Source organism: Aphelocoma coerulescens, chromosome 14 (genome assembly GCF_041296385.1).
Source record: "Aphelocoma coerulescens isolate FSJ_1873_10779 chromosome 14, UR_Acoe_1.0, whole genome shotgun sequence".
Taxonomy (NCBI): Eukaryota; Metazoa; Chordata; class Aves; order Passeriformes; family Corvidae; genus Aphelocoma; species Aphelocoma coerulescens.
In genome coordinates, this window is record NC_091028.1 from 10,430,552 (window position 1) to 10,443,373 (window position 12,822).

Here is a 12,822-nt window from a genome sequence, read left to right on the forward strand (position 1 = left end):
GCATCCTCCGGGAGAGATCTCTTTGGATACCGCGCCAGCCCTTTCTTTTTTTTATTTCCTTTGCTGCCTGGGATAAAAGGCAAGCGAGACAGACCGTGGTACGTGTCTGAGCTGTTTGGGAAAGAAATAGGAATTTCCTCCTGCCATTCCCAGTCTTTTGATAGGCAGGTGGGATGCGAGCAGGAATAACTCAATCAAGACAGAGCAATTTTTAATTAATTTGTGGATCCCTTCACCGGCTGATTGCCTTGGAGACAAAAGGGAAGCCTCTCCTTTAACACTTGTGTGTGCCTGGTACTCTGAGCCTCCCCTTTTCACCAGCACATCTTTGGTCTTGAAAGCTGCACAAAAGGAAGAATTCCTTGATCTTTTGCCTCGGCTTTTGCTAAGACAGAGACACACGAGCGCGAGCTGGGTTGGGGGGTTTCTTGGGTTTCTTTTGTATTTTGGGGGGTTTATTAAAGCCCAAAATGCACATAGAGAGAGGTGGGGAAGAAAAAAAAAAAAGAAGGAAAGGGGAATAAAAACCCTCAAAGCTAAGAAAGGAGAGCGTTTTCCGTCAACACCTTCTGCCCAGCCCGCTCCATCCCCAAGGGGAGGGAGTTGAAAGGTTCAAGCTACATCAAGTGGTGAGTAATGCAGCGGGAGGCTCCTGCTCGGGGCCGGGCTCTCGCCCTCCGCCACCCTCCCTGCCCCATGCCCGGCGCTGGCGGGGCAGACCCCAGCTCTCACCCTCCCCTTCTCCCCCCAGCCAGCGACTGTGGGGATGCGGGAACTTCCAAGGCAGTGAGTGACACCACAATTATCGATTGTCGGCTGCAAAGGCTTGCTCTCACCTCCCCCCGTCTTCTCACTTGTTTTCTTCTGTGCAGCAGTGCCAGCCTTCAGAGACTGCTGCTGTAAAAGGCTCGGATTGACGGGGTGTCAAGATATCCGCTGCCCCTGGCTTTTAACATTCCCTTGCAAGGGGGACCAGGAAGAGCCCCTGCACCAGTATGGGGAGCTTGGATAGCTCCAAAAGAAAGGGAGGAATGAAAAGCCTCCCTCTCTTCTCTGTCGAGGAGATGCTCTTGAACCACAAGCAGCTTTTTCAGCCTCAGCTTGGCTGTGTGCGTCTCGGAAATCTCAAGATGCTGGGAAGGAGGAGAGGCGATGTGCCAGCCGGCCCCCACCAGTGCCTGCGTCCTGCCCAAAATCCAGGCACCCAAAAAACCCACCACGCTCCCCAGCAGGTCTCTGTGGCACACACACCTGACCACCCAGCACATTTGGCAGTGGCCATTTTAGAGGTGGGGAAGGCAAGACACATCCAGGCCAGATGAGGTCACCCAGAAGAGGCTGCAAAAGGACTGGGACACCCCAGCTTGGGCAAATCCTCTGCTGTTCAACAGTGATGGCAACAAGGGGACCAGATCAGAAGGTTTTCCTAGCAAAGACTGACAAAGCAGGAACTCCAGGTCATCCCTGGATCCCCCACCAAAGGCTACGATGTCACCCTGCCCAATGGCCCTGAGATGGTCCCCTGCCAGCTCTGTCCCCAGCTCAGCTGGCCACCCGCAGCAAGCACCATCCCTGCCACAAAATGGGGATGGTTACCTGCCCGTGGAGGTGTTTGTTTGCAAAGCCTGGCGGCACCTTGGGACCATGGCTAAGTGTTACGTGCTGGAGCCAGAGGCCTGAAATTAAAGCCGGCTCCACGACTGTCAGTGTCGACACCTGGTGATGGGAGGAGAGGGATCGATGATGGAGAGTCTGTCGCTCCTGATGCATCGCCGTCAGGGTCAATACACAATTCCCGGGGAGATCAGATGTCCAGGTTAACTGCTGTGCCTCCGTGCTAAGCCGATGGGCTGGCAGAGCCCCATCCTGCTCGCACATCCTCTTCCCCAGCCATATTCACCCCACAGCCACCAAATGCCACTGAGAGCAGCCCCGGGGCTTGTGGCTCTTGTTTTCATCCATGTAGAGCTCAAGTGTAGTTCAAACGGGTGCCCAAGGCTGGGAAAGGGACACAGGGACAACAGGGACCGCCCCCCAGGAGCTTTTGGCTGCATCAAACCAGCCCACTGCCATGGGCAGCATCGCCATGGGACCTCATGGGGACACAGGCTTGGGGATGGCCACCACCTCCTCTGGCCACCCACGGGGGCTGGGAGGGGAAGTGGGGGTGATGAGATCTCTGAAAGGGGGAGCCCCATCTGCCAGTCTCCCTGTGCCCCCCCATCCTGAATTCCTGAGCAACAGAAAAGGCAGAAGAGGAGGGAAACTCTCCTTTCCTGCCCAGCACAAGTCCTGTGCACTGTGACTGTGTCCTGCTCCTCACCCTGGGTGGGCAGAGGATCCATGTAGCTTTGGCACAACACCTGTCCCCTCCAGGTGACACCACAGACCCCCGTGGGACAGGAGAGCTGTGACAGCAGGACTGCACTGTGCCCTCTGCACCTCTGCACCCCAAGGCACCCCAAAGTCATTGCAGTGCATGCAAGCAGGAGGCAGAAGCCCTGCTTTGCACCCATTCCCATGTGCCACGCTGGGCAGGATCCGTCCCCATCCCAGGGGGTCCTGTGAGGATGAGAACCACCCGCAGCCAGACTGCAGCATCTCACCCCGACAGCTCCCAGGGGGTTTCAGCTGCTCATCTCCTCCTCCAGCACAACACAACCTACCCGGGGGAGCCCGGTGTGACCTCCTGAGGAGGGGACCAGGAGGTCCTACCTGCCATCAGCCCACAGAGCCAGCTTGGGGGGGACACAGCATCACACCCGGCACAGCCAGACTTGCACCAGCCGCCCCAAAAAATCCCAAGAAAACAGAGCGCGGCATGAATAACAAAAGCAGCTATCAGTAAAGACTCTCCCAAGAGGCTGCAAGTTCTTCAATTAGAGCTCGCATTATAGGAATGAGAAACTCCACGCCGTCTTCCGTACGGATAACACTTTTTTCCCCCTCTCTTTTAAAGAATAAAGGGAGGAGGGAGAGGAAGGGCTGCATCTCTAATGCAACAGACAGGTCTGCTGAGATTCACTTTGGCTCTTATTTTGACTTTCATCTAAAAGAGCTGCCCTGGGAATCCATTAAGTCCAATTTAAATCGGCTCTCCGCCCTCACGGCTTCTCCCCGCCTTCGCGCCCCCCCCCCAGCTCCCTTCTCCCCCCTCCTCGGAAGCAAACAAACACAAAAGCAAGGCCAGGCAGGGCAGGCAGCGAAGGGCAGGCAGGGAAAGGCAGCACCGGCGCGGTTTCGGAGCCGTTCCCTGGGGGATTACAGCCTTCCCCAGGGCAGTTGCTCCATCTTTATTTCCGCCCAAATAAACACAATCCGGCCACGTTTGGATACCGCCTCGGTATGCCCCACCTCGGCGGCGCTTTTGGGGGGCCGGTGGGGTTTCGGGACCTTCTTCTGCTCCCCACACATCTCCCCCCTCCACACGCAGGCGTATTTCCCCCCGGTTTTATTATTTTTGACTACAATTAGCTCTATTAACGCCGCAACCGGCAAAGTTGGATGGGATATAATCACATACTTCAGGTTTGTTGTGTTTTTTTGTTTTTTTTTTTTTTTTTCGTTTACCCCAGTGAGCTTTCCCCCCGCCCGAGATCATTCCTCTGCCTTTGGGAATCGCCCCCCCTCGCAGCCTCGCAGCCGGGCGAGGGACGGACCCCTCGCCTTTCATCTCACCACACTCATTCAAGCTCTGCTTCTGTCGTATAAGCAGTTTTCCAGCTCTTCCCCCCCCGCCCCGTAACACACCCGCTCTGCATTGCATCCTATTCATATGTTTTCAATCATCGCCGTTTCGTTATTTAAAACAAAAGCACACGGTTCCCCCCACCCCCGGGCAGCACTCCGAGCCCCCTCACTGGGCTCCACGGTTATTCCCTGGTTTGTTTGTTTATTAATGTCAACGGAGGATCTGGAGGCAAAATTTGCCGTGGGAGAAAGGGAGCGGGAGGTGAAAGTCCCACCGAGGGGCTTTCCAAAGGCGCAGCCAGATGTGCAAACCCCACGATTCCTTGGGTTATCTGCTAGATCCATTTTTTCCTGCCCCGCCAGCCACCGAATAAAAGAAAGAAAATCCATCAAGTCAGCGTTCTCACGTGCAGACAACGGCAAGGAGAGCCAGGCGCCCGCCCGCGGCACCGCCGCAACTTTTGGAAGTATAAAACCATGCACATCCATAACTCCTCAATTAAATAAGCCTCCCCGGGAAGACTTCCCTCTGCAGAGGCTTTCGCAGCCCCGTGCCCATTATTATTTTAACTTTGCAAAAAGTAGGGAGTCAGGACAAGCAAAACGAATCCATCCCTTCCACACACAAACATTTCCAAGTCTCAGCTGTATCTTTGTTCAGACACCCATCAATCCGCAAGTCAGGAGGGGTTTTGGACCGGTTGCAAATTTCTTTATTACTTCCAGAAAAGCAAAACAACCCCCCCCCCCCACGCCCCCCGGCTCCTCCGTTGCTGCTGCAAATAGGACACACACACAACACACACACAGAGCACAGACACACGTACGTATAATCCCCCCTCCCTCCCCAAACTCCGCGATGCCGGCGCCGTGCATCCATTCAATCGCAGCAGCACACGAGTTGCACAAGAGAAAAATAAATCCGGAAAAAGCTCTGTCCGCACACCCTCACCCGCCCCCCCTCCCGAGCCCCCCCCCCCCCCCTTCCAATTCTGCTGCGGCTTCAGGAAAAAAAAAAAAAAAAAAAAAGAAGGAAAAAAAGGAAAAAAAAGCACAAAGATGTAGCTTGCAACAATACCTGCGATGGTCCTTGCTCTCTCCTCTCTCTCCTGCTGGCTCGCTCTCCTCCTCTTCCAGAGCACAGTAGCCAGATTAGATCCTTAGAAAAAAAAATGTGAGAAATAGCACAATTCTCCTTTTTTTTTTTTTTTTTTTCTTCCCTTCTCAGCAGCCCTTCTGAGCTCCTTCACTAACCATTATTCATAGACCACTAGGGGATATAAGGTAATTAGAAACGGCCCTATAGCATCCAGCCTGAAAATGTAATGCCAGCGGTAGGAGTGGTGGAGGGCTCTGGCTGCGGGCGGCTCCGGCAGAAAGTGCTCGCTGGAGCTGGGGACCGAGGTGAGAAGTGGGGTGGAGGAGAGGGCGAGCGGCAGCGGGTGCTGGCAGCTCTCCCGACAGAGACCAGGGTGGCCAGGGACACCGAGCGGCACCGGTTTGGGTTGGGTTTGGGGATGGTTTGGGGTTTGGTTTGTTGGGTTTTTTTGGTTTTTTTTGGGGGGGGGGGATTTTTTTGTATTTTGGAGTGGGCTCGCCGTGCCCGTGTGAGCCGTGCTGGGGCTGCGTGTGTGTGTGTGTGCGCGTGTGTGTGTGTTTGTGCCAGGAATAGCAATCAGCAGAGGCAGCACACAGAGCGCAAAAATGCCATCATGCAGGGTCAACAGAAAGCTGCAGACATTTTTTTTTTCTCTCTTTTTTTTTTTTTTTTTTTTTTTTTTTTTTTTTTTTGTAGGCTTAATCCTCTGGAGCGGGGGAGAGGGAAAAGGAGGAGGCTGCTGCCTTCTTTATAGTTTTGATTTTTTTTCCTCTTCCAACCTCGTAGGATCAGATTAACCCCCCCTCCCCTCCACGCACACACACACACACTCTCCAGCCCCAGCGATCCCAACCCTCCGCCAGCACTGCACCGGGAGATGCCGGAGTCGGCGCAGGGTGGGATGCGGGTCTGGCCGCCGCGATGAGCTGGGTGGGATGAGCTAGGTGGGCTCGGCAGGGAAGCAGAGCAGGAGGGAGGCAGCGCGGGGAGGGGGGGAGGTGGAGGCAAATGAACAAATCACACCTGCAGCTTTCTGCGTGCCGGAGCCAGCTGCAGCCCAGGCAGCGACCGGCAGGAAAAATCCAGGCGCGCGGGCTCCCAGCACCATCATCTGCGGGGATTTAGGTGCACGGTGAGCTGGTGGCAGCTCATCGCCGGGAGCGATTGATTTTGGGGAGGTTTATTACGAGCAGGAGGGGAAAGGGAGGTGGTAACAAAGAGCAACCCTTCCACACACACTGGTTTTTCCAAGGGGTAAATAAAACCCGCCGCAGAGGTGAGGAGGGGGAGGTGGTCCCCTGGCCGAAGGACGCAGAGCTGTGGTGGCCCTGGCACACCGGGGCACCCCTGCCCTGCTGCCGGCGGTGCCGGGATCGCTGCCGCGCAGCTCCGCGCCCCAGCTCCTGCCCGAAGGGCGCAAACGCCCAGCCCTGCCTCCTCCCACGACTCCGCTCTGAGCCTCTCGTTAATTGAACTAAAGCTGTTCACCTTGATAACGCAGCACGGCAGCAAGTTTCCGAGCCATACGCGGGGGGCTGGAGAGCTATTTGATCCACTTCCAAGGCGCTGCCTTTCAATTCAACCCCTTGCTCTTGAAGGATGGATAACCAGGCCCTCTCTTTTCCCTGTTAATTACTCGAGATAGGAGGCATCAAGCTGCAAACCAGACCAAACCTCATAAGGGGACACAGCACCTGCAAAAGCAGACTGCTTGTTCTCGTCTCCCCTGTCCTTTTCCTCCCCATCCTCATCCTTATCCCCATCCCCATCTCAGACCCAGCCTGGCTGTTTGTAGGTAATACACCACAACATGCTCCCAGCCACCTCCAACTTCACACATGCCTCTGCAGGATGGTAAATCAAGCTGGGACCTCATGGCTCTCCAGGGACTTGGTGCTATTCCCCCTAATCACCAATCTGCCCTGCCCTTCACAGGGAAGAGCCTGGCACTGTTTGGCACCACAAGCCGTGACTACCACCCTAGTAAAGCCAAGGTGGGATGGACCCAAAGGACGTCACCCCCAGCTTCTCCTCTGGGACTGAGAGAAGACTGAAGGATTTGTTATTTTTACACTGCAATCCAATAAATTCAACAATCTGGTCCATGTTCTTTCCCAGCTCTGATATGTTTGAAATCCCCACCTCCAGGAGTCCTGTGATTTCAGGAAGACCTCAGCCCTGCTCTCCTCAAACCCTGACCTCACCGTGGGGAGAAAGGTTGAAACCACAAGCCCCAGAGAGCCCCATATGCAAATTAAATCACCACCAAACACTTTGGTTATTAAACACCGTTATTTTTCTGGAACATTTATAGTTCTGCGCCTACAATTTACGGGTTCAAAAAGGCTGATTTCATGACTTGTCAGCACTTCTGAGGTGTCAACACCCACATCACCTCTGTTTGCATGACACGGTCATGTCTATCTAAGCCCAACCACTGGCTGGGTGGGAGACCACCACCTCTAACACCAATTAACTTTACTCATTAAAACCTCCAAGCTCATAGAGGATGCTGCTGCTCAGTTGTGCAGATGGAAAAGTAAGTTGCCATCCCCCTGATAAAATCTGGATCCAGAGCATCCTGGAGCAGATCTCACCCTGAGCTACCTCAAAACAGCATGATCAGCATCAAAAAGCTCTTCCGTCTTCCCTGCCATGAGAGCAGGGCTCACCTTGCTGATCAAAGTCAGAGGCTTCCCTGGACATAACCCTGCACCTCCTGCCCCGGAGAGGCTAAAAACTAATGACTCATTGCAATGTTATTTCTGGAGCTGCTAAAACAAAGGCACTCTGGCTCCCTTGGCTCCCTCTCCCTCGGTGTCTCACTGCTTCGACCTAAATGATAAGGCATCCAGAGAAAACTGAGCTTTTCCCCACCACCCTCCTCTTTCATCTGGCCCTGACGTGACTGGCCAACCTGGGGTCCAAGGACCTCCCCAATACCTACACGGGATGCTCTAAGCTGGCTGTTTCTCATTCATCTTTCTTTCATCCCTCCTCCTGGCTGATTTTCCCTCAGCCCCACTCCCAACCATCCCAGTGGATTGCTTTCTTCCCCTGGCCCAGGCGCCACCGTGTGCCACACACCCCACACGCGTGGTGTCTCCTCGCAGGCAGGGAGCAGCAGCCCTGCCCCAGCTCTCATCAAGCTCCGTGCATCGGCTCTGAGCGGATCCGATGGATTTTCATTTCCTAACTTTGCCCTTCGGGCTATTTCTAACGAGCTTCCTCACGCTTAAAAAAAAAATAAAATCCTTCATCTTGCAGCGCAGTGTCAGAACAGCAACACTCGGGATGACTGTGCCTGCGAGGAGGCTGGAAATTAATTATATCACAGTGGCTTTAGGTAGGGATCCATCCACTGACCTCCTCGTCCAGCTCCTGTCTGGGACCCAGGGAACAGCCAGAAATCCCCTCCCAAAGCAAACAGGCTTTTTTTGGCCTTGAAAAATGTATTTTCGTGGTGTGATGTTTGGTCCGTGCAGCACAACCCTGGGCACAGAGCCACCACTGTCCTCCTGTGACCCCGTGTCCCCCACATACCCCACGTCCCCAGCCTTGAGCCCCCTTGTGTAGCCTCTTCCTGCAGCACCGGGTCCATCCACCCTCCTGGACTCATCCCTCCCACTGGGAGGGAAGAATCAGTCCTGGGCGCCTTAATTTCCACTAATCAGATGTTTTAATGAGTTTCTCAGCGCCCAGCACATCCCACTTCCCACCACCACCCCCTCCGAGGCTGGGCCCGCTCCCGTGCTGTGCCGAGGCCCCTGACGTCTCGAAGGCTTTCCTTGGTGGGAGAGCAGCGATTATTTCTCTCAAAAGGTCTCTTATAATGGAAACCATCTCTGCATCCCTCCTTGGTCTCCTCCTGCCGTGACCCAGGCTCCGTCGAGAGGAGCTCTGCTCCAAGGCAGCGCCGTGTTTCCATGGAAAGAGTGAATAGCAGAGTCTTCCCAGTGGTTTATTAGAATTCCTTTTACTTCGATGGAGAGTTTTAGAGCAAAGTAGAAAGGCTTTAATGTGGGGCTAATGGAGCCCCTGGGAAGTCCAGGAAGGAAATCTCCCCTGGAGAAGAGGAGGCGTGAGGAGAGGGAGGGCAACTTTCAAGACAAATTCCTGGACAGGTTGAAATTTTTTTGCAGGAGCCATCTCAGGCAGTGAGAAATGGAAATGAATGTTTGTTTTATTTTTAACAGATGTTACAAAAGACCTGCCAGTAATTCAGCAAACGATGCAAAACCTAGATCCCACTCACTTTTCCTGGTATGTCTTCCATCCCCTCCCTCTTCTGCTCGGTACAAACGCTTATTTGCATTTAGCATATCATATTTAAAGAAAAATAAAAATATTAAGCAATAAAATAACAATCATACACCACTTCATTTCCTCCCTCCCTAAGGCTTTGGCTTCAGTTTAAATCCTTGGTTGGAGCAGCTATTAATTGTTTTTAATAAATTTTTCTGTCTCTTCAGATTTCCCAAACCTATCTTCTACTCACCCACTTTGGGGGCTGCCCTCTTGCCTGGGCCCCCATCCCTCTCTCTCCCTGCTGTTCCCTCAAGAACAGCTCTTGACCGTGTAAAGTGTTTGGAGCCCCAGTGTGAAACACAGACTGCAGCTTCTTCTTTGGAGAGAAATACAGGGATTTGCAATTAAAAGGTGGGGAGATAAAAGGGGAGGAGGGACAATGGGGGGATCCTAAAACCATCCAGCCAGCGGCTGGAAAAGCAGTAGGAGCATGGCTCTCCAAAAAACAAGGTGCAGAAGGTGATCCACGAACACACACCACAGCATTTGGCCGGCCCACTGGGAACTCCAAAGCTGATCTGAAACCCACCATGATGCCAGAGGGGTATTTGGAATGAGATACAGCATTTGTGAGTGTCACACATGAAAGCCAAACCTGGGAGGCCAGTGACAGTCATGGAAACCCAGAATGGTTTGGGTTGGAAGGGACCTTAAAGATCATCTCATTCCAACCCACTGCCATGGGCAGGGACACCTTCCACTAGACCACATTGCTCCAAGTCCCTTCCAGCCTAGCCTTGGACAGGGGGATGGGGCAGCCACAGCTTCTCTGTGCCGGTGCCTCACCACCCACACAGAGAAGAATTTCTTCTTAATATCCAATCTGTCCCTGCCCTCTGTTGATGTGAAGCCATTCCCCCTTGTCCTGTCACTCCATGCCCTTGGAAAGAGTCCTTCTCCAGCTCTTTTATAGGCCTGGCCAGAGGAGCCCTGAATCCCACAGATAACAGATTTCCTGAAAATGAGCAACTTTGGCAGCTCCTGGTTTAACTCTTGCCTGCAAAACACAAGCTGCAGTGGTTCCCCTTTTCATGCCTAACTATGGAATACTACTTCTCCTCCTGATACCCAGCTTTCCAAAAAGCAAGATCCCAGGAAAACCTGGAGTGGGCAAATGCTGGGTGATTTTCTGCCCTGTTTCCTGTTAGCATGCACAGCCTCAAGTGGGGCTCAGTCCACAGCCCATGATCCCACACACCAGCATGCCTTGAGCTGGATTCACACTCCATCGATGCCTTGTTTGTGGGATCCCAAGCAGGAAAGGAGGAGACAGACTCCAGGGAGCAGCTACAGGTCAGTACTGGTACAAACGGGACGTCCCTGCACCCATTATAAATCCTCAAATCTGCCTGATTTCCAGGCAGAAAATGGCATCCGTGTGCATTTCCAGGTGACGGAGGAAAACTGGCTGTTTTCACTGAGCTTTCTCCTCTTCCCGTTACAATCCTGCACCTGGTTAGCAACTGTCGGAAAGAGGTTAATCACAGTCCTTAAATCAGGAACCTTGTTGTGGTATGCTCGGGATGCACATCTGTGCTCTCCATGGCTCATCCCCAGCAGCATTTGGGAGAAGGCAATATGCCAAAAAAACCCCACCTCCAAATAAGCCACCCAAACCTCCCCCCCCCCCCAAATGAGTGACAAGCATCCCAGGGTGCAGGATCCTGCTGATTCCTTGAGCCGGTTCTGCAGCACACGTGACAGGCTCATGATTCCTGCAGCCCCACCACGGCTGTGGGTTAAAGGCATCTCGTATAACACAGTGTTGGCACAGCCATTATGGGGCAGAAAAGGCTTTTGAGGGATTGGGCTTTTGCTCACTGGCCAGTCTTGTGATGGAGGGGAGGAGGCATCACCTGGAAATGCTTTGGGAGCAAATCATGGGGACCAGAGGTGGTCTCACATTCCAACCCAGAGCTCAGCCCTTGGCAGACTGAAGGCTGGAGCTCCAGCAACTGCCAGCTGCCCAGCTTGGCTCCTGATTTCCAAGCATTGCAAAGCCTGGCCTGGCCTTGCTATTTCTAGGCCTGTCCCAGGGGACCACCCTGCTCTCCCTGTTTTGGGAAAAAGAAGCATTTTGGAGCGTCAGAGCCCTGGTGCTCAGCCGGGCCCCGGGCTGCTGATGCGGCAGAGCCAGTGGTGCTCAGCACCGGAGACTGAGGCCGCTCCACGCACACACACGTGCACAGCCCGGAAAATGGAGAGGAATTGATCCCGGAGGCAAATCTCTTTTGTTCTAACCCCGTTGCCGTAACTGGATCTCCCCAGGTTCCCGGCTCAGGAGCCGCGGCAGATCACATCGCTTTCATGCCTTCTCCCAGTGCCAGCTTGTCACATTCCCCCGTCGCCGGCGGCGGGGAGGGGACGGGCGGGAAGGGGAGGCATCGCTCCCAGCGCTTGTTTACCTCACCACCGTACACGAGGGATATACGGCGGTAATGAGCAAAAACCTGGAGGGAGCAGATTGCAGAGCCACGGCATGAGACCACCCCACCTCACAGGCTGCCCCTTTCTAACGAGGTCCCCCCCATCCTCCTCCCCGCCAGGCTCCCCGTGCCCTGACATCCTCCTGCCTTTCCCCGCTGTCTCGTTCCGACTGCAGAAATGCTGATTCACAGAGCCCGGCGCAGGAGGCGTTTGGGAGGCAGAGAGAGCAGCACAACACCGCCCGAATGCACCCGACCTCCCCGGGCGCCTTCACACCGGGGTCTGGCGACAGCGGAGTCGCTGCAGATTAATCCACTATGCGCTTATTCCAGCACCTCTTTCCCAGTGACTCCCTCGCCTCTCAGCAAGGTGAATCCATCCCCTCTGCTTCCCGGGAGAGCTCGCATGTGAATTTGCCTCCCCTTTCTGCACAGGGGAAAGCAAGGTGAAAGATTTCTCGCGCCACGCAGCGAGATGCCAGGACAGCGGGATGGAGTGGATGGCGCTTCCCCAGGGAAGTACTTTGCTTTCCAAGTGGTAGGGCAAAGAGAACAGCACCCTGACCTAATGCCAGGCATGTGTCAGACCTCACTCTTGGATGCTTTGATGCATCACCAGCAATCCAGACCCCGTCTCCTCCTTCCAGGGCAGCCAGTGCCCGGCGGCGGGGTCCGGGCATCCACCGCCACGTCAAGGGCGCTGCGCCGTGACAGCAGCCGGCACGAGCCGAGCTGCCCGCCCTGCCTCACCTCACCTCCCCTCCCCTCTCCTCTTCTCTTCTCTCCTGCCAGCACGGTGCAGCTGGTGCAGCAGCAGGGCTGAAATCCGAGACAGCAAAAAGGATGGTTTTTTGGGGCAGGCTGTAGGAACGGTGTCCCCAGCATCCCAGGGCAGGCAAATGGCTGCGAAAGCAGGGGATGGCTGTCCAAGCATTTCGCTTCTCCCAAGTCCAGGACCCGTCCCTCTGGGACAATCACAACACACGGTAGGAGAGCTCAAGTGAATAGATCCATCCTGTTTTACTCCATCTTGCATTCTGTAACTCCATTCACTTCTCCCCCCTGAGGCCACTTCATCCCAAAGTCACCTGAGGTGCCACAATGGATGCAAACACTTGGGGACCCCGTGCATTGAACAGCAGGATGTGACACAGACCTTCCTGTCACCCTCACACTCCTCCCTGTGCCGTGTCCCTCTGGACCAGCTCAGCACTGCTTGGATCAAGTGGGATCCATGCAGGAGATAAACCTAGTAAGCCAGGCAGGGAAGCCAAAATTGCATCCAGCTCTGCAAGCCCA

The 12,822-nt window shown here is 54.4% G+C and overlaps 1 protein-coding gene across 3 annotated transcripts in view; it reads right to left on the minus strand.

The window, feature by feature from the left end:
• The window catches only part of RAI1 (retinoic acid induced 1), a 74,486-nt gene that overhangs the window by 34,405 nt on the left and 27,259 nt on the right, over window positions 1-12,822 (minus strand). For all 3 annotated transcript variants that reach the window (XM_069029532.1, XM_069029533.1, XM_069029534.1), the window contains one exon: window positions 4,769-4,849. The gene's annotated coding sequence lies outside the window, so the exon portion shown is untranslated. The remainder of the gene's footprint in view (window positions 1-4,768; window positions 4,850-12,822) is intronic.